Raw genomic sequence first — 21,931 nt, forward strand, 5'->3', positions numbered from 1 at the left:
TACTAAAGTGTCTCTTCGTTTTCATAAAAACACCTTGGTTTGGCAAGCTGGAATGTTGGCATAGTACTTTGCATAGCAAATGCTCAAAAGTTAACCTTAAGCAAGAAATTGTTAGTGCTTAACCTTCCAACCGCCAAGGCAACTTCTTTTTCTCTCAGAGGTCTCCTAACCTCACCCTCAGAATTTTCCAGCTCCCCTCAATTCCAACTCCTTCCCCAAGGCCTGTAGCTATAAACAAGCTGGAAATCAGAGATGTGTCCTGACCGGGGTTTTGCAGGGAGGAAAGGGAATCCAAGCAAGTCTTTTGTGCACCTGGGGTGGATTCCCTCTGTCACAGGGCCTGCCTGAGCCACAGGAATCCCTGCTGTAGGCAGCTCTGTGTCACTCTCTGTCACTGTACCAGCAGAAAAGACAAACAGAGATAACCAGTGCCCTGGGCCAAGTTCAAATTCTCAGTGTTAGTAACAGGGCAGAAAGCACAAGGCAACTTTAAAAAAAGGCAACTCTAAGTTGAGAAGTCAAGAAAGGGTTAAATCTAACATTTGAGCTGCTTTCCTGCTGGCTAATATCTTGGCTTTGGGGCAGGAGGGGACAAAGAAAGGAAAGAATTGCCAAACAGTACCATGATTGGGAGCATGGACTCAGACTTTTTTTCCTAAGGTACGTCCTGCCCTGACATTTGCTTCCCTGGCCCAGGCGGAGGAAAACTGGGTCGAGGTTACCCAAGAGTATCACAATTCCAGTGGCTTTTCCCCCAAAGACTTTGGTTTCACTTACCTTAGAAGTGGAGATGCAATGGGCCCAGTGGTGAGGAAGAAGCTGGATCCCACCATGGACCAAACTCTTAAAGGGACCTGTTGTTATGAGTGCCAACGGTCACGCGCTCCCATGGGGGAGGAAGCTTCTTGATCGTATCATCACCATGCAGGTCTGAGATTTCCAAGAGTCTGCATCTGAGCCAAAGCACTCCCAGCTCCCTAAGCCCCTCGTGGGTTCAAGGGCTCCGGGCAGAACAGGCAAATCATCCAAAGTGATGGCAGGGGTTAGAGGACCCCATGCGGTGCATAGCAGACTGTTGTGAGGAGTGGTAAGTCACAGGGTCTATACAGCAGCTATTTTTAGTGAAACCAAATTCCTTCCCCAAGTTCTCTTGCTTCCAACTTGTTCTAAGTGTAGGAGACCAGCTGTGGTCAGATCATCTTACTGGACCAAGGCTCTGTCAAGGCGAAGGAAACAAACCTGGGAGGTGGAGCCAAGAGCTGGCGACTGTGGGCGCTGTGGCTCCTTCTCGCCGTCTCAGGCATCTCCGGAGGGAGTGGGCATTCCCCTCCAACCTGGCAGAAACCTGAGAGGTAGATGACATCAGCAGGAAAAATTGAGAAGTTGGCAGTCCTTCCTCTCTTCCCCGATTCCTACAAACACTCTCTCTCACATACACACACATAAACATGCACATACACACACACTCGCATTCTCAAATGCATGGCAGGTCCTGCAGGCCAAACCCGATCTTGGTCCGGACTTGTTGTTAGAAGGGTCTAGAAAACAATGCCATGATCCAGGAGTCAGGCCAGAGGTGAAAGTATGAGGGCTGGTGTCTAGTCACTTTCAGCTGTCATTGTTCTCAGAGGGAGTTCTAATGGGGAAGATTTATTTTGGATCCAAACCTTGGCCGAGGTGTTAATTCAGAAGAAGACAGATCCTGAGTGTGCTAACTGCATTTCCCAGATCCATCTAGGTGAGCGTTTTACAAACTGTGGGCCATGACCCATTATACAGTAGTAAAAGCTATTTACCAGGCTGTAATCAGTATTTAAGAATGAAAAGAAATAAAACAAACAGAGTAGAATAGGTATTTAGACTAGAATATCATAGAACACATTCCACGTAGTAAAGGGGAATATTGTTCTGTGAAACTTGCTTCTTCTATGGATATGTGTATCAATCACTCCATAAAATGTATTTCTTACTGCTGGTCATCATAAAATTTGTTTGAAGAACAGTGAGCTACATGATTTGGTAGAAAAGAGCATGAAGAAAAGCCCTTGGGCAACCCCCAATTTCATAAATATTACTATTAATACTACTATAACCACTGTTTGGGAGGAGTCATTATGTGTCAGGCACCATTCCACTTCATGTTCATCATCTTGTCTACCCTACCACAATCTTCTGAGGTAAATTTATCCGATTCTCCAGAAAGAGCAGTAAAGCTCAGTAGCAAGCTCAAACAGCAAGTAAATGGAAGAGTCAGGGTATAAACCTAGGTCTATCTATCTCCGAAATTTGTGTTTTTAACCACTTTAGACCACTCCCTTCTTTAACTGGTCAATACATGGTTAAATTCATTGTGTGTGTGCTAATTCGCTTCAGTTGTGTCCAACTCTTTGCGACGCTATGGACCATAGCCCGTCAGGCTCTTCTGTCCATGGGATTCTCCAGGCAAGAATACTGGAGTGGGTTGCCATTCCCTTCTCCAGGGGATCATCCCCACCCAGGGATCAAACTCGGGTCTCTTATGTCTCCTGCATTGTCAAGTGGGTTCTTTACCACTAGCAGCACCTGGGCTAAACACATATGAAAAGCTTAAATGTGCTGGTGGCTTAAATAAAATAAGATGAAAATATTTAGAAAAATAATTTCACATTTCCAAAAGCTTCTGGTAAACTCTTATCAGAAAAGAGGGCTTCATTTCAAATTAGAATTCGTTGCCTATTAGACTCAGAACCCCTCACCTCACACAGCTTCCAGACATCTGAAAAATCAGCTGGAACCATATGACTTCCAGGCACTAGATTTTCACGGTCTTACCCCTCTAGTTGCTTCCACTCTATTCCACACAGAAATCTTGTAGCAGGCCGCATTTGGTGTTCATCTTTTTATAGTTTGAGCTAAATCAGTTCAACCACTTCTGAGTTGATGAGGAAAAAAAAAAAAAAACATACTTCTTCCACTTCCAAAATAAGCTCCTCTTTTGGGCACACAGAAAGCTCAGAAAAGGCTGAAACTTAAAACTTCCCACTTCACATATGGGTACTTTTAGGCCCTCATTACTTTTAAATTTACTTTTAAAATTCCTAGTGATTTGCTCATTTTGCAGGCTCCGATGTTCTGTTGTCATTTTTGTAATTCCCACAGCCCACACCGTATGCGCTGAGTCCTCGTGTTGTAGACCAGAGGTATTGGCCTCCACAAGTGCCAGTAAAAGGGGTGGGGCTGAATAGGGGCGGAAGTACCAAATATAGCCTAGTGCAGGTTCAGTGAAAAATGCCCCAAAGGGCAAGCCTTCCTTTTGTTTCCTGGCTGCTTGCATGGGCCCAAACAATACCACCTGGCTGCTGGCTTCAGAAGACAATTCTCTCCCAAGCAGGGGAGCCTAAAACTTGACCTCACTGGCTATTCACTTCTCTGTAGTAGTTTCTGGCCACTCATCAGAGCTTCTCTGATCTTTTTGTTTGAAATGAAAACTAACTGACTAATAAACACGTATACAATTTCCAGGCAAGAAGCTCTCCATTGTCACCAGTGACCTGATCAGACCCTGTGGCCACAGGCACTGGCAGGCGTCCAGCCCAAACCTCAGCTGGGCACCTTGGGGGCCTGGCCCCTTCCTGGTGGGACTTCACTCTCAGGGGCCGACATGTACCCCCACCTGTAGCAACATCCTTCTGACACTCTTCCAAATAGGAACAGTTGTCTCAGTGCTGTCATTCTCCTGGCTATTCTATTTTTGCCAGTATGGAATAGGATATTGCAGGCCTGCCCCAGCCAGAGCAGGGCTGCCTTGTTGTAAGGGAGCCCTGGGGCTCCCCACCCCAGGATGTGCCCCAGCCCTGCCTTCTCTAGTGGCCACACTCACCGAAGCAGGGCAGGAAGGACAAAGTCAAGGGGTTCCACTTCTCAACCTTACCTCTCTGCCTGGAGCTTCTATGAACAAAGGACATTTAATAATAGAATTCCTCGTCTGGTATTTATAGCACCAATTGCTCAAAGCTGTTTTAGGCTTTATTTTTAAAATCCCAGCCTTTGTCACAACCTCCCCAGGAAATGGAGCAGAAGGCAGGTATTAGCAGCTCCACTTCGCAGACCAGGAGATTGAGGGATTGATCAAGAGGATACTATTTTAAGGATGAACAATGAGCAAAGGCAGACAAGAAGTGGAAGCCCACCCAAACCAGGTACCAGGCTGAGGAATTTGGTCCTTCACTCCTTCATCCATTCATTCTTGTGACATCGATTAAGTTTTGATACTTTTCTAGCTACTACACTAGACATCACAGAAACAGAGAAGAACAAGTTTCTGGTCTCTTGTTTCTTCAACAAATAAATTTCTAGGAAACAAGGAAGGAAGGGGGAACTTGTGATGAAAAGAGATTCGAGAGACACATAAACCAAATTCTTGTTTGGATCCCAAATCAAATATACCAACCAGAGGGACACATTTATGAAATGCCAGGGGGACTTTTGATATGGATTCAATGTTGGATAGTTAAGAAATTGTCAATATTTTTAATGAGATAGAATTACGTTAATAAAATTACCTTACCATTTAAAGACACACTTTGAAACATTTACAAGTGGAAAGATATAATATCTGAGATTGGCTTCAAACAATACACGACTGATAGGAAATGAGCAAGAATACAGTTGAAACAAGAGTGCCCTTGAGTTGATGATTGTTGGAGCTGGGTAATGAGTACAAGGTAGTTCGCTGGACTTTTCAGTTTTGTGTATGCTTGAAAATTTCTGTAACAGAGTCAGAATCACCTGGAAACCTCAACTTATAGCCATTTATGATACGCCCAACTCAGATGTTAAAGCATCTGCCTGCAATGCGGGAGACCTGGGTTCGATCCCTGGGTTGGGAAGATCCCCTGGAGAAGGAAATGGCAACCCACTCCAGTATTCTTGCCTGGAGAATCCCGTGGAGAGAGAAGCCTGGTGGGCTACAGTCCACGGGGTCCCAAAGAGTTGGACATGACTGAGTGACTTCACTTTCACTTTCAACCTCTTCTGAGCTACATCAGCTGAGATCAAGAAACACAAGGTCAACCGGATATGAAGTAAGAGAGGAGGAGGGGAAGCAGATTTAGACACAAGGCCTCATGGGCCATGGTAAGGAGTGGGGACTTTTCCCTGAAAGCAGTGGGAAGCCAGTAAAGTGCTCCAAACAAGCAGCTAATATGCTTTTATTTGCATTTTTAAAATATCCTACTGGCAACATGGTGGGAAATGTAATGGTGGAGATAGGAGTAGAAGCAGTGGGCCCACTGGCCGACTATTAGAGAGGACCATGAGAGACAATGGTGGCCTCTTCTGGAATAGGGTTAGGATGGGAGAGAAGTGAACAGATTTTATAAGAATTTAGGCAAAAGGACTTCCCTGGTGGTGCAGTGAGTGGTTAAGAATTCGCCTGCCAATGCAGGAGACACAAGTTCAATCCCTCATCAGGGAAGATACCACATGCCATGAAGCAGCTAAGCCCATGGACCACAACTACTAAGCCTGTGCTCTAAAACCTGGGAACCACAACTACTGAAGCCCGCGCATCCGAGAGCTCATGCTCTGCAACAAGAGAAGCCACCACAATGAGAAGCCCGCACACTGCAACTCAAGAATAGCCTCTTCTCACCACAATTATAGAAAAGCCTGCTCAGCAATGAAGATCCAGAGCAGCCTAAAATAAATAAATTTTAAAAAAGAATTTAGGAAACATGATCAACAGAATGAGGTGCCGATGTGGAAGTGGGGGTGAAGAAGTAGGAAGAGTCAGGGATGACTCCTAAGTTTTTGTCCTGAGCAGCTAGATGCTAGGAGCAGGGATGAGGGTGGGGTGAGCATCCTTAGGAGAAAAGGAAGATCAAGAGACTAGTTTTGGATCTGGTGTCCAATGCTTTCTTGGCAGTTCAACGAGGGTGGAGTGGCTTCACCAGGCAGAGGGCTGAGTTGTGTTAACATCCTCAGTCCATGAGCTAATTGAGCTACCTGGGGTGTCATGGTGCCCCATTCATTACTGCTCCTGGGACCATTTCCAAGATGACCATGCCGGGTCTGTGTTCTCTGTGATCTCTGCTTTCCAGGAGCTTCTTTCCAGGTACCTTGCAGGGATGGGTCCAATGGCTTGATAGGATGGACCAGGCAGAGTAAAAGACAAGGATACTCCAGATCAGCCTGGAAATGCTAAGACAGACCACAGGACCACTGCCATCCCCACCTCCCATGTGGAGAGACTCCTGAAGTACCTGCCCTGCCATAAGCCCATCTGTTCTTCACAACAACACTGTGCCAAAAGCAGGAAATGAAGTCTTTGACAGATGTGGACAATGTGTGTGCTCTGATGACAGGGACCGTGATGTCTTTGTCTACCTCTCCCTCTTTCTCACCCTCGGTACCCCAGCACTGAGCACACAGCTTGCCACAGAGAAGGGACCCAGCAAGCATGTGGTGAAAGATAGAAAATGCTATCATTCATTTTAATTAAACATAGGAAACTGCAGCACCTTCCCCAAGCTGTCCAGATACTATCTAAAGTTCCTATCTAAGGCTGTCTGGACATTCTATCCAGAAACACACAACTTACCCTACAAAACAGGTAATTGTGTGTGTGTGGGGGGGGTGGGTACTGCTTTTATTCATTGTCATTTGTTTTATATATACGTGTGTGCATGTGTGTGCTTAGTTGCTCAGTCGTGTCTGATTCTGAGACCCCAGGCTTCTCAGTCCATGGAATTCTCCAGACAAGAATACCGGATTGGCTAGCCATTTCCATCTCCAGGAGATCTTCCTGACCCAGGGACTGAACCCACATCTCCTGCATCTCCTGTATTGCAGGTGGATTCTTTACCCACTGAGCCGTTGGGGAAGCCTATTTTATATATATATATATATATATATATATATATATATATATGAAATTTCAAAAAGCCAAATGTAGTAAACACTTGGGCCTAGCCTTCCAGAAGCCACATGATCCACAGTTAAAAAGAATTTAATCAAGGAAATTGCTTCAGTAGGCACAGAGATTGTCATCTGGGAAAAATGAGATTTGCAAGGAAAGCAGCAAGCCTTCATCCTGGGAGCCTGGGGTCATAAACAACCTATGAGGATGGAAATAGAACAGTCAGGGATGGAGACAGGGAGGCCAGGTTAGAAGGATATGGTAAAGGAGGAAAACGGGTCCCTGTGCGGGGGTCCAGAGAAGCAGAGACCCAGATCCAAGGAGCAGGCCTATTCTGGAGCTGTTCAGGTCCCTCAGGCTGGAGTCTGCATGAGGACAAGGCAACCTTACCAAGGGGCCAATGGATTTCTGGTTTGAAAGGTAAGGGGGAAAGACAGAGGGGGTTTCCCTGAATGTATTAGAAAAGACTTTACATTGAAAGTAATAGAAACCCAACTTGAACAGGCTTCTCCCATCAGGTGGGTCCCTCTCTGATAACCTCAGAGACACAAGTCTAGAAACAGACCTACCTCTTTTACAATAAAACCAAATTCCAGATTGAGTCTCATTGGACTGGATTAGCATTGTGCCCAAAAGCTTGGAATTCAGCAGTAGGCCAGGCCCAGGTCACATGAGTAGGCATGTGAGGTATAGATAGGGGTCAATCCCACTCAAACCAACTGGACTGAGAATAGAGGCCTAATGTTTCTCAATGAAAAATTAGTGTCATCAGAAGATGGAGAGGGACTTCCATGGTAGTCCAGCGGTTAAGACTCCACACTTCCACTGCAGGGGACTTGGGTTCAATACCTGGTTAGCGAACTAAGACCCCACATGAGGTAAGGCCAAAAGATAAGATAAAAAAAAAAAAGAGTACTGCTCTTTGCTCAGTGCTCTGTGATGACCTAAATGGGAAGTAAATCCAAAAAAAAGAGGGCAGATATGTATACATATAGCTGATTCACTTTGCTGTACGGTAGAAACTAGCACAACATTGAAAAGCAACTATGCTCCAACAAAAATATTTTTTAAAAAATGGGGAAATGAAAGCTGAGGAGGCAAAAACAGCAGAAATTCAGTGCATGGAGGACAAGACTGTAGAAAAATAATCCATTCGAAACCCTTGAGGGGAGAGGGAGGAGACATACGTATACCTATGGCTAATTCATGTTGATATTTGGCAGAAAACAACAAAATTTGGTAAAGCAATTACTTTTCAATTAAAATTTAAAAAATTAAATGACATTCCCCCTTGAGGGGAATGAGCCCAGGCAGGAGATGTTACCAGGAGGTGAGGAAACATCATTGGATGGGGAGGATGAAGGAGACCTGTCAGTGGAGAGACAGAAGTGTGATGGTCTTCAGAGACTTTTGCCCTATGCTTAGGGCAGCAACAGAATTCTTCTTAGGATTGAAGAAAAATGTTCTGCTGGGCTAGTCCTAAAAGGAGGGCCTCAGCCTGGTCACATGTTAGGGAACGGCAAAACACCTATACTTTGGGCCAAGCAAGTGCTGGTTGTTGTTTGTATCCTTAGTTCTCCTGTCCAATCACTCTAGTCCAGCCTCCTTCAAGAATCTCAGCTATTGTAAAGGCTAAAATGATTAGTGCTGTACAATAGAGATCCTGGAGCCATCATACCAGGAAAGGGCTTCTGCACCACCAGCCACAATCTGACTTCTCTGATTCCAAGGTGAGTAAGACAGTAGGAATGAGAAACTGAAAAGCTGTCTATCAGCCTGTTGAAGTCACTCCATCTCTTTGAGCTTTAGTTTTATGATCTGTAAAGTAGAGATAATACTGTAATACTGTATTTGGAAATGCCTAGCATCCTATCTGGCTCACAGTAAATTCTCAAAAATGACCATTTCTTCTCCTGTTCTACCCCGAATCCTCCAAGGTGACATGGAAGCACTTCCTACAAAGTACTTTCAAAGTACTTCCTGAAAGCATCTGTTAACTCATCAGCTGAACCACAGCCTAAAATCCTGAAACCAGAGGTAAACCACCTTATCCCGCTGGCTCTTCTGACCTCTTGGTGTCACTGGAAACTGCCTAAGGCCCATTCCCTCTTATTTTGTAGAACAGTGGAAAGAGTCATACCCTATCCTAGCCAGGAACCTAGGGATGTTACTTGTCTGCTCACTCTGATCATCCTACTATACCAGGACTGACAGATTCACAGTTGTAGAGAAGTGCCAATTAGCCAAGATGGTGATGGTCAGGCTCTCTTGCCCCACGTTCTCTCACTCTCACCCCACATTCTATAAACAATAACTTTGCATGGTTACATAACAGTGGAGATCATTTGTAGCAATGCACATGTACATCATGATATACTCGCTTGGCCACGTGCCACCTTTGTTCTGAATACCTATATAAGCACCACCTGAACAGCCTTTGCGTCTGTGTCAGTCACAAAAGGATAAAGCATGGCTGCCTCAGTGCTGCATCAGCCATTAGCAAATAAAGCATGTCTGTAGTTCCTATGGCTCCTCACATTTTCTTCCAGCTTTCCTGCTTGTGCCTTGTCTACCCTGGATTCAGCGATCAGCAAGACAACAGTATTCCCCAAACTCAAGTGAGCCTGAGAGGTCACCTGGCCTAATTATCTCTCCCATATTACTAAATTGGAGACAGATGCCCAGAGGGGGAAATTAGTTGACTTGAGGTCACACAGCATCTTAGGGACAGAGTCAGGAGTAGACATTAGGGCTGAAAGACCGGTGCTCTTTCTGTTGCTACACAGCTGTTTATAAACCTTTTTTATTTTCACAAAATGTAGTATACTTTACTAGCTAAATTAACTTATTTTCAACATGCATCTACAATAAATGTTTTCAGAGATAAGGCAAAAAGATGAAATGATAACTGTTCCTCAAAGAAAAAAATTATCCTGCTAGTACTTATCCAACCAGGGCTGATTATGTGGAGTAGGGGGCTGTGAGGGAAGGAAGCCACTAGGCCTAAGCCATATATTCACAGAGAGTCTCAGTTCAACTTTTTATATCATCTAACAACAACAACAAACATACTGTATTTGGTATGTATCAGACTCTACTCCAAGATCTTTATTGACAAAAACTCATATAATCCAAAGTTATACTATAATGATATTCTAAGTGCATGCTAAAGTGTTAATATATGAATGATTTTTTAAAAATAACACAAGTGTTGCTACCCTATTTTGGCATTTCTTCTTTTCTTAATATATCACAAGCTTCAAACAGTGAAAGAGGCCTGGATATTGACCTTGGAGAGGTCCTACTACCATCCAGTCATCTATCCATTCATCCATCCATCTATCCATCTACCCATGTACTCATCCATCCATCCACCCACCCACCCATTCACTCATCAATTCAACCATCCATCTACCCACCCATCCATCTGTCCATTCAGCCACCCACCCACCCACCCATCTATCCATCTGACATTTGCCACATTCCTCCCATATGCCAAGCATTGTTTTTGGTGCTAGTGATACAGAGATGAAGAGAATACACTACTGTGCTTTAGTTGCTCACAATGTGGGGAGAGGAGGGATAAGTAGGAACTTAAATGGAAACCACTGTGGAACAGTTGCATAAAAGCATGGAGGAGGGGTACCTTGTCAAGTCTGTTGGCTTAATTATTTTCAGTGGGGAGTATTAAGGAAGACTTGCTTAAGAAGGTGACACCTCAGAAGAGACCAGGAAAATAACAGTAGGAGACCTCAGTAAGAGTTCTTCTGGGGTAATAATACCCTTGTAAAATCTGATGAAAAGTATATCTCTCTAGATAAGGGCATGTGTCTACTTATATGCACATTTTACCCTTTCACAGGTGAGTTTAAAATGCAACTGCATCACTCACTAGCTGTGAGACTTAGAACCTCTGCTCTCTAATTGGTAAAATGAGAATAACAATGGTACTATTCTTCCTCTCAGGGTAGTTGCGATGATCAAACGCAAAATTGCCTGTGAAGCACCTACAGGGACTTGGCAATCAATAAATGGTCATTCTCCTTCCTTCTCCTAAGTGGAATTTAATTTTCGAAAGCAATGAGATGACAGTGTAGCCAAGAGATAAATTGATCTTTTTTTTGTTTGTTTGTTTCCTACAGAGTCTATTGGTTTTTTTTTTTTTTTTCCTCTTCCATCACGCAGATTAGTCTGTCTGGCTTCATTTTCCCAAGTGGCTTCTTATGGCCAGCCTCTTAGATTATCTGGAGTCCCTCAGGGGACCTTAGAGATGTGATCCCTGCTTAGGCCAGGAGGCCATTCTTTCCCTTTGGGAATCCTCTTCTCTACGTGAAAGGACTTTATTTTATTATTATTTTTTAATCTCAGTTTTATTCATTTATTTATTTACTTTACAATATTGTATTGGTTTGACATGACATGAATCCGCCATGAGTGTACATGTGTTCCCCATCCTGAACCCCCCTCCCACCTCCTTCCCCATCCCATCCCTCTTGGTCATCCCAGTGCACCAGCCCCGAGCTCCCTGTATCATGCATCAAACCTGAACTGGCGATTCGTTTCACATGAGATAATTTACATGTTTCAGTGCCATTCTCCCATATCATCCCACCCTGGCCCTCTCCCACACAGTCCAAAAGACTGTTCTATACATCTGTGTCTCTTTTGCTGTCTCATATACAGGGGTGAAAGGACTTTAATGTTTCTTTTAGGGCTTCTAGAAATCTCCAGCTATATATAGAGTAGCAGTTCTAACAGGGACATGGGCTAGAGGTGCTGTGTCAGGCCTGCAGGAAAATACACAACCCCAACTAATCTCTTAACTTATAGAGTCTGCATTTGTTTCCTAGGGCTGCTATAACAAAGTACCACCAGCTGGGTGGCACTAAACAACAGAAATGTATTCTGTCATAGTTCTGGAGGCTGGGGGTCTGAAATCAAAGCGTTGGCAGGGGCGATTCCTTCTGGAGGTGCTGAGGGAGAATCCACTCACTGCCTCTCTCCTCACTTCTGGGGGTTGCCGGCGTTCCTTGGCATTCAGTGGCTCCTGTGGATATCACTCCAATCTCTGCCGCCATCTTCCCATTCCCTTGTCAAACTCTTTGTTTGCTTGTTTTTGGTTTTTTGGCCACATCATGCAGCATGTGGGATCTTAGTTCCCCTACCAAGGATTGAACCTGCGCCCCCTGCAGTGAAGGTGAGGAGTCTTAACCACTGGACCACCAGGGAAATCCCACGTTTCCTTCTCTGTGTTGCTCTGTGTCAAATCTCTCTCCTTTCTCTTAGGAGGACATTTGTTGCATTTAGGGACCATCCAGGCAACCCAGAATGATCTCATCTGGAGATCCTTAACTTCATTACATCCGCAAAGACCATTTTCCCAAATCAGGTCACATTCCCGGGTTTTAGGAATTAGGACATGGATGTTCTCTTGTGCATCACCATTCAATCCACTACAGGTCTTCATTCCATGACCAAAGTCTACCTTTTTCAAGCCTGGCGATTTTGGTTTTTCATGATGTCACTACCTTTGAGTAAAGGAGAAAAATATATCCGATACTAACTGGTGCCAGACCCAGGGCTGGTGGCTGTATCTGCATTCCGTCGCTTAATCCTCACAGCGTCTATAGAAGGCAGATGCTCAGGTCAACTTTATTTTGCAGATGAGGCTGAGAGTACTTCAGTCATTAGCCCCAGGTCATACAGTTAGTACATAGTGAAGGTGCATTCCAACTCATCTCCGCCAGATTCTGAAATTTCATTTATTGAGGACTGAGCCTGGGCATGGCATTCTCCTATGTGCTTGACAAATCAAACACATCTAACATCCATAACTGGGACTTCCCTGGTGGTCCAGTGGTTAAGAATCTGCCTTAAAATGCAGGGGACACAGGTTCGATCCCTGGATGGGGAATTAAGATCTCACGTGTTGCAGAGGAACAAAGCACATGTGCCACAACTAGAGAGTTTGTGCACCACAAGGAAAGATCCAGCCTGGTGCAACTAAGACCCAAAGCAGCCAAATAAATAAATAAGTAACATTCATAATGATCATACCAGTTAAATACATTATTAACAGTCCCTTCTTTTCCTAGAGATGAGGAACCTGAGACATGGAGGGATTTAGTAACTTGTCCAAGGGCTTCCCTGGTGGTTCAGTGGCAAAGAATCTGCCTGCCAAGCAGGAGACATGGGATTGATCCCTGGGTTGGGAAGATCCCCTGGAGAAGGAAATGGCAACACATTCCAGTATTCTTGCCTGGCAAATCCCATGGACAGAGGAGCCTGGTGGGCTACAGTCCATGGGGTGGAAAAAGAGTTGGACATGACTGAGTGACTGAACAACAACAACTCCTTGCCTCCCAGAGTCGTGGGAAGGATCTCGGGACATGATGTATGTGACTGGAACTCACTTTGAAAAGAAGACAAGTCCCATGGAAAATAAAGTAATTATCCATATTCTTATAGACTTCCTCTTCTTCCTCCTCATCATAATAACCAGTGCTGTCAGCACCATCCAAGTACCTCTGCAGTTACCCAACCTGAGAAGTCCAAGGACAGGGTCAGCAATGACCAGGGGCTGCCACTGGCTTGCACCGCTCTGACCTGATCCTGACACTCCTGAGGAAAATATTATACAACCTGAGGGAAGAAGGATGAGCTGGCATAAGGCACACAGCTTGGTCACATTGTCGTCATGCTTGGAGTGTCTCCTGACAATGGAGAGGTTCAGGACAGAACTAACACACCCCAACGTACACGAGGAGCTGAGCAAGTAGACTATGCAGGCTTCACAGAGTCACGTGTCACCAAGGGCTTCTCAGGTCAGGCCCAGCTGTTAACAACACTGGGGTAGGGCTGGAGATGGAGGGGAAGCTGGAGTTGATGTCACCAGAAATGCTATAGGTCAAGGGTGGCAGGGACCCCCTTGCCTGGGGCACATGCCTCAACACCCCAGCTCCAGCTCCAGCTCCTGCCTTTCCAGTGCTTCATTTTGAAGGATACTATCAAGCCTGAACCTTTAGCCTGTCTCATTCTTTCCTCACCCTTAATTCCGGTGGAGCCTGCATTGTGGTCACTGCCCAGGTTCTAGAAGTCTCCTCACCTGCTGTGCTTATGGCTCCATCTCTCTTGTGAGAAACAGTTCCTCTTGTGCTGTGACATGTGATCCAGGAAACACCCCACCTCCCATCCTATTGTGCCCATGGAGGTCAGTCCAAATAGTGCTCATGTGTGTGTTCAGTCGTGTCCAACTCTTTGTGACCCCATGGACTGCAGCCCGCCAGCCTCCTCTGTCCACTAGATTCTCCAGGCAAGAATACTGGAGTTGGTTGCCATTTCCTCTTCCAGGGGACCTTCCCAACCCATGGATCGAACCCACATCTCCTGTGTCTCCTGCACTGGTAGGCAGATTCTTTACCACTAGCACCACCTGGGAAGCCCCTAATAATGCCCATAAGTCTGGCCAATCAAGGCCTTCTGCTGGGCTTTTTCAAATTGGAGCTCGAGGGGAGGACCATCTTTGTTTTCTTGGGTCCCCGCAGTCCGGTTTCTCACCTCATGGAGGATGCTGCCTCCAGCAGGAAAGAATGAAGCTGCCCCATGAAGAAAAGAGAGTGGAAAGGCAGAACTAGCTTATCCAAGCATTCTTCTTCCTGCTTTCCAGCTGTCCCCAGGGCTAGCTCCATTCTTGTCCTTCCCCAGCTTAATCGCAGGAACCAACACATTCCTCCCTTTTTTGTTTTAAGCTGAATTGAATGGTGTTTCTGTCACTTTCAATTCAACAGTCCTTATCCACACCCCCATATGCCAAGAAGAGTCATAACTATCCTATTTAATCCATGGCACTAGGGGCCTCATAACATTTCTCTGAGGCAGCTAGCCCCATTTTACAGACGAGGAAGCTGAGTCACGGAGAATTGAATTGTCTGAAGGCCCCCAGCAAGTGAGAAGCAAAGCCTAGAATCTGTGTTCTTTCCCCACCCTTGCTCCTCAAAGTTACTCACCTAACCTCTGCAGCATGCATCACAGTCCTGCTTTCCTTTCTGTCCACTGTACCATCTGCCTAGGGCCTCTTTGCCCTCTCCTAATAGAGTGCGCTAACATCCTAACCAGCTCCTCTGCCTCTCCCCGTCTCCAATCCACTAATTCAGGTCAGGATTCCTAAACCATACTCACTGGTTGTGTAATTTACTCAGTTAAAAAGTGGTCCAGTCCTTCCCACTGCCTACTCAACTAATTTCTGAGCCTAATCAACCCTTGCATGTTTCTCTTTCTTTCTCCTGATACCCACTGTCAAGGTTCCAGCTGTACCAGACATGCCCTTACACTCCTATCCCTAGCCCTTCACTCAAGAAAATTCTCCACTTGAACTGCCCCTGTGCCCACTGTGGAAACCCACCCAGTTCATTAAAGCCCATCTCAGACACTAGTACATAGAAAAAGCCTTCCCAAGGCCACTAATTTTATGTTACAGTACCCTCTCAGAATCCTGATGGACCCTTCATTCTCCCCTTTTAAGGCACTTTTCATACTCTTCTGAATATTATGGGCTTCCCAGGTGGTGCTAGCAGTAAAGAACCCACCTGCCAATGCAGGAGATGTAAGAGACGTGGGTTTGATCCCTAGGTTGGGAAGATCCCCTGGAGGAGGGCATGGCAACCCACTCCAGTATTCTTGCCTGGAGAATTCCATGGACAGAGGAGCCTGGCGGGCTACAGTCCATAGGGTCACAAAGAGTCAGACACAAGTGAAACAACAACACGCACATGCACTGGATATTATAGTGATCTTGAGATTTTCCTCAAAATCTTTACCAAGTCAAGAGTGTCAGGAAGATGAGGTCTGTGCCTTTCTTGAGCACCTTCTCCACAACTGGCCCTCTGTTTTGTGCTAGAGGTAGTAAGTTGTATTAGACAATGTGCCAGGCAGTATTCTAAGAATTTTATGCAAGATAGCTCATATCATTCTCACAATAATTCTACAAAGTACGTATTGTCATGCTTATTGTAGAGTTGAAGAAACAGAGGCCCAGAGAACTTAAGCAACTTGCCTGAGATCACACAGCTAGTAAATGGCAGAGCTGGGATGCAAACCCAGGCAGTCTAACCCTGGGCTAGGTGCTCGTAAGCACTCTGCCAGACTGCCTTTAAGTTCTCTTCTCTTTCAGCATTCTCTTCTGAGGTCATCCCACCTGCATCTTCATATCTTTTATTTTTTTGCATCTACTCATATCACACTGGAGAAGGCAATGGCATCCCACTCCAATACTTTTGCCTAGAAAATCCCATGGACGGAGGAGCCTGGTGGGCTGCAGTCCATGGGGTCGCGAAGAGTCGGACAGGACTGAGCGACTTCACTTTCACTTTTCACTTTCATGCATTGGAGAAGGAAATGGCAACCCACTCCAGTGTTCTTGCCTGGAGAATCCCAGGGACAGCGGAGCCTGGTGGGCTGCCGTCGGTGGGATCACACAGAGTAGGACACGACTGAAGTGACTTAGCAGCAGTAGCAGCAGCAGCATATCACACAGTTTTATTGATGCCTGCTGTAATCCAGGCACTGATGGTGATTCAGCATTGCAGTGGGTTGAATGACTGCCCCAAAGATATGTCCAATGAGCATGACAATACTTACTTTGTACAATTATTGTGAGAATGATATGAGCTATCTGTTATGGTGGCATGGCACACATGGGTGCCAACAACACTTATGGAATGTCACACACAGTTTAGAACAAACTACTTTCTCCAAAAGTTACCTTGGAACATTCATTGTTTTCTCTATTTAAAAAGCCTATCTTTTACTTGCATATTGGTATATTATGAAAGATGTGGGAATTCCTTGGCTGTCCAGTGGTTAAGACTCTGCATTCTCAATGCCGAGGGCCCAGGTTCAATCCCTGGTCAGGGAACTAAAGTCTCACAAACTGGGAAGCTCAGCCAAAAAAAAAAAGCCATGATTCTTGTGGATGAGAATGGTTGGATAAACCAGGGAAAAGCCTGGGATCACTTATGGGGAGTGCAAAGCCCACACATCCTCTAAAGATAATTGACAAGCCCTGATCATATTTGTATGTTTCAGGAATTCCAGGCTTGGGTTTTTTCCCACAAATTCATCAGCAAAGGGAGAGTGCAGAATTAGGATCCTTCTTTGGGGATTTTTAGCTCTTTTTTGGGCTGCAGGGAAGAAAATATAAAACTAAACTCACACCAAACAGTCATACTTAGAATCCTGAAGCTTTAAAAACCCAGAGTAATGGGGAGGGAGGAGGGGGGAGGGAGGAAGGTTCAGGATGGGGAACACAGGTATACCTGTGGCAGATTCATTTCGATATTTGGCAAAACTAATACAATATTTTAAAGTTTAAAAATAAAATAAAATTAAAAAAAAAACCAGAGTAACATCATGATCTGCAACTTGCAGAGAAACAGTAGAAAAACCTTTGGTCAGCTTTTAGATGGATGGCAGTGTGTGTCAAGAGAACAGAAAATTCTCAGTTATGTGTTGTAGACATGAATTTCGGAAACAATGACGTGTATAAATACAAAACTTCACATTTCTAAAGCTTAACTGACCCCTTAGGCCTCCTATTTATGCTGAAGACAAAAATTTAACCTTACCAGTTCAAAGTAAACTTATTATTTCTTGATTTTTGGTCATTTTTTAATGCCTATTTCAAGTAAATATTTAAACAATCCAGGATACTCTCTCCCCCATTTTTTATCTCCTTCCTCATGTCAGGTGGGCAGCGGATGGTTTCATAGGGTCCAGACATCTGTGATCTGCTTCTTGTCTCTGATCAGTTTCAGTCCCAAATTGGCATTTACTGGCCATGTAACTCATCCTGTGTGTTCTTTGCAGTCCTTTGGCAAAGGACATCCTACTTCTTTCCCCTAAGCTGAATTACAAGGATAACACAAAGGGTGAGGAAAGAGACAGTCAGCTCCATAAATGGAAGGGCAGGAGGAAACACAGTAGGGTGACATTTGCCCAGACGTGAGTGGACGTTGCTGCCACCCACACTGAAATGCCCAAGCCTCCTCTAATCTTTATTGCCATGGACCCTGCAGATTGTTCTGAATCATCCATTCTCTGTCTAACTGGGCAGCCTCCTCAGGTCTGTTTGCCTACAGTAGAGTCCTATCCCAAAGTAACAGGAGCTAGAAGAGTATGTAAGCCAGTGTCTTCCTAATCATTCCATACAACCCCTGGTGTTGGCAAGGTGGGGTGGGGTACAGGTATATTTCTCTACTGGCCCCAGAATATCTCCTGATCAGAAGATGCCTCTATCCTCAGATGGCAAGGAAAGAAGAAGAGTGGCTCCAAAGGAAAAGAGGAAAAGGAGTAAGTCATTTACCCTGCATCTGGTCTGGGTAAAAAGAGTCTGTGTCATTCAGACCATCTCACCAGGGGAGGACTGATCATATAGGGATCTGGGGCCAGTGTTTTTGGAAATGATTTCAACTTCAAGGACTTATAGCACTAAGAACCTGTTGAAAGTTAGTAGCCTTGGGGCTCTGGACAAACCCTTTGTTACATCTAGGGACCAATTGAGCTTTCTTCTTCACTTGCTATCAATTAGTTATTTCCATTATTTCTCCCTCTCTTTCTGTACTGTTTTGGCTTTAGCTCATCTCAGTTATGTTGGCATTTCAAGGAAGCACTTTTTCCCACAAGCCAGAAGTTGATGTAAGTTGATCTTTACACATTCTGAGGAGACTTGATTATCAAAGACCTCAAAGAATCTCATTATCAAATGTTTTAATGATGACAATCCTAGCATGTGGTCCTTCCCAGAAGTTTAGAACTATAAAATTGTTTTTTTTAAGACATCTTTTCTTAGTTCCACAGACGAAACTTTTAAATCGAACATATACACACCTTAGTAAATGGATAGCTTTTTTGTGATATGGGAATTATAATGTGGAACTACTATAGCAACAGCTGAAGGAAGCACATGTTCAAAATTCTCCCAACAGCAATTTAGCCATATGTAGAAAGAAATCTTAAAAATGTGTTTATTCATATCCTTTGTTTCAACTGCACTTCTAGGAATTTATAGTAAGAAATAAAGATGTGTGCACAGAGACTGAACTTCCACTTAGGATGTAGAAAGGCACATGAGAATGTGATTTCCACCCTAACAATGAGAAAGATTGAGTAATTTATAAAAACATAACATTTCTTGATCCCAATAGAACTCTGAAGTCAGAGGGAAAGCAAGTAAAATGAGTTCTTGGATCACCAAACCTTCTGAGAAGAGATGAGACAGCTGATCTATTTCATCTTTGGCAGAGCAGAGGGAAAAAGGAGTTGGCAACACAAGTGGTATCAGCTAACATTTTTTTTTCTTTGCTGTGCAACATGTTAGATCTAGTCCCCTGACCAGCGATCAAACCCACACCCCCTGCGTTGGAAGCATGGAGTCTTAACCACTGGACCAGCAGGGAAGTCCCCTCAGCTAACAATTTAACGAATTCTTAAAGGCCAAGTCTGGGTTAGCACATCAGTTTAAAATAGCTAAGGAGCGCAGACATAAACAGATCTCACACTCACTTCCACAAACCTTCACTGGGGATTGACTTGAAAGACTGAAGGGAAGGCAGGAGACTGTAAAGAACTCCTCTTGGTGAAAGAGGCCTGCAGGAAGTGATGACTGATGCTGTGGGACCAGTACAAAGTCTCATCTATTTCCCTGAACCTTTTTTTTTTATGAAGCAAAAGCTTTAAGTGACTGGGAGAATGGTGACGTATCTTTTTGCTCCCAGGTTCCAAGTCGAAATCTCTTGCCTCAGGAGGAAGATAGAAGCAAAAACCTCCTGACCCTGAAGGAGGGGCAGGAATCCATCTCGAGCTCAGGAGCTTTCAAGGATACCAAGCAAAGATCCACATCATCTGGGAGAGGGGAAGGGAACTCCTATACCAAATCAACGCTGAAAACAAGGCAGAATCTGGTGCCATAGGGAAGAAGGGCAAGAACACTGAGAAAACACTACCCTTGAAGACCAAGTACACATAGCTTGCCTAAGAAAGGGGCTGGACCAAGACAACAGAAAACGTGTCCACCCCCTACCACAAGCCGACTATCGAGTAACAAGCAATAGCAGTTTAACAAGAGTGGACAGTCAGTCAACCTCTGTAGGGCAAGTGTATAAAACCTAGTAATTCCCTTATGGGTGGATAATGGAGGCATTGAGAAAAACCCATGAGCATCAAGTTCCATTCTAAGAACAGGGTAACAACAGCCAAGATCTGGAGAAATTTGAAGCCTGTAGCACACTTAGGTAAAGATAGCTACAACAAAACAACACAAACCCTGCTAAACTCCCAACTAAGTTGACTCAAGCCCCAGTGGCCTAGCAGAAGAAGAGGTGTACTCATTGGCAGGCTAATGTTCTAACCATGATGCCCAGGATTCAATAAAAAAATTTTTAAGAAACACAAAAAAGCAAGTTAAAAAAAACATTTTCAGGCGATTACATAGTTAACAGAACTAGATTCAGAGATAACCCACTTGTAGGAATTTTTAAACAGAGACTTTAAAATAAATATTAATAATACGTTAAAAGCAGAAACATTACTTTGCCAACAAAGGTCCATCTAGTCAAGGCTATGGTTTTTCCAGTAGTCATGTATGGATGTGACAGTTGGACTATAAAGAAAGCTGAGCGCCGAAGAATTGATGCTTTTGAACTGTGGTGTTGGAGAAGATTTTTGAGAGTCCCTTGGACTGCAAGGAGATCCAACCAGTCCATCCTAAAGGAGATCAGTCCTGAGTGTTCATTGGAAGGACTGATGTTGAAGCTGAAACTGCAATATTTTGGCCACCTGATGCGAAGAACTGACTCATTTGAAAAGGCCCTGATGCTGGGAAAGATTGAAGGCGAGAGGAGAAGGGGACGACAGAGGATGAGATGGCTGGATGGCATCACTAACTCAGTGGACATGAATTTGGGTAAACTCTGGGAGTTGGTGATTGACAGGGAGGCCTGGCATGCTGCGACTCATGGGGTTGCAGAGTCGGACACGACTGAGCAACTGAACTGAACTGAAAGGCGGAGGAGGGCTTCCCAGATGGTGCTAGTGGTGCCAATGTAAGAGACATGGGTTTGATCTCTGGGTTGGGAGGATCCCCTGGAGGAGGACATGGCAACCCACTCCAGTATTCTTGCCTGGAAAATCCCATGGACAGAGAAGCCTGGCAGGCTATGGTCCATAGGGTCTCAAAGAGTCAGACATGACTGAAGCAACTTAGCACACACAGAGACTCAGAGGAATATGATATTAGATGGAAATTTGGATATATGAAGATAAATTAAGTGGAAAATGGCAAAAATTAAGGTAAACAAAATATATTATTTTCACATTTAATTGCTTTATTTTTAAAATTTTTTATTATAATAGTTGATTTACAATGTTGTACATGTTTCAGATGTACAGCAAAGTGTATTTTAAAAAGTTTCCTTGAGATGTCCTTTTTGACCTATGGTTTATTTAGAAGTGTATTGTTTAGCTTTCAAATGTTGGGAGAATTTTCTGTTATTTTTCTATTATCAATTTCTAATTTGATTCCATTGTAATAGGAGAACACATTCTGCATTATTTTAGTTCTTTCAAATTTGTTGAGGTTCATTTTATGGCCCAAGATATGAACTATCTTGATAAATGTTTTGTGGACCTTTGAAAATAACAGGTATTATTCTGTTTTGAGGGGAAGTGTTCTATCAGTTCAGTTGTTTGGTCCGACTCTTTGTGACCCCATGGACTGCAGCACGACAGGCTTCTCTGTTCATCACCAACTCCCAGAGCTTGCTCAAACTCTTGTCCATTGAGTCAGTGATACCATCCAACCATCTCATGCTCTGTCAGTTCTATAAATGTCAATTAAATTCTGTTGGTTGACAATATTCTTGATTTCTTCTATACTCTTCCTGATTTTCTCTCTAGTTGTTGAGAGAGGGATGTTGAAGTCACCAAATATATCTGTGGATTTGGCTATTTCTCCTTTTTTTCATCACAAATTTTATAGCT

At 44.2% G+C, this 21,931-nt stretch overlaps 1 protein-coding gene across 1 annotated transcript in view; it reads right to left on the reverse strand.

Moving 5' to 3' along the window:
- FGF13 (fibroblast growth factor 13) overlaps positions 1–1,084 on the reverse strand; it is a 569,367-nt gene extending 568,283 nt beyond the window's left edge. The window contains exon 1 of the mRNA XM_061408501.1: positions 778–1,084. The gene's annotated coding sequence lies outside the window, so the exon portion shown is untranslated. The remainder of the gene's footprint in view (positions 1–777) is intronic.
- Positions 1,085–21,931: the final 20,847 nt, after the last annotated feature.

Source organism: Bos javanicus, chromosome X (genome assembly GCF_032452875.1).
Source record: "Bos javanicus breed banteng chromosome X, ARS-OSU_banteng_1.0, whole genome shotgun sequence".
Classification (NCBI taxonomy): Eukaryota; Metazoa; Chordata; class Mammalia; order Artiodactyla; family Bovidae; genus Bos; species Bos javanicus.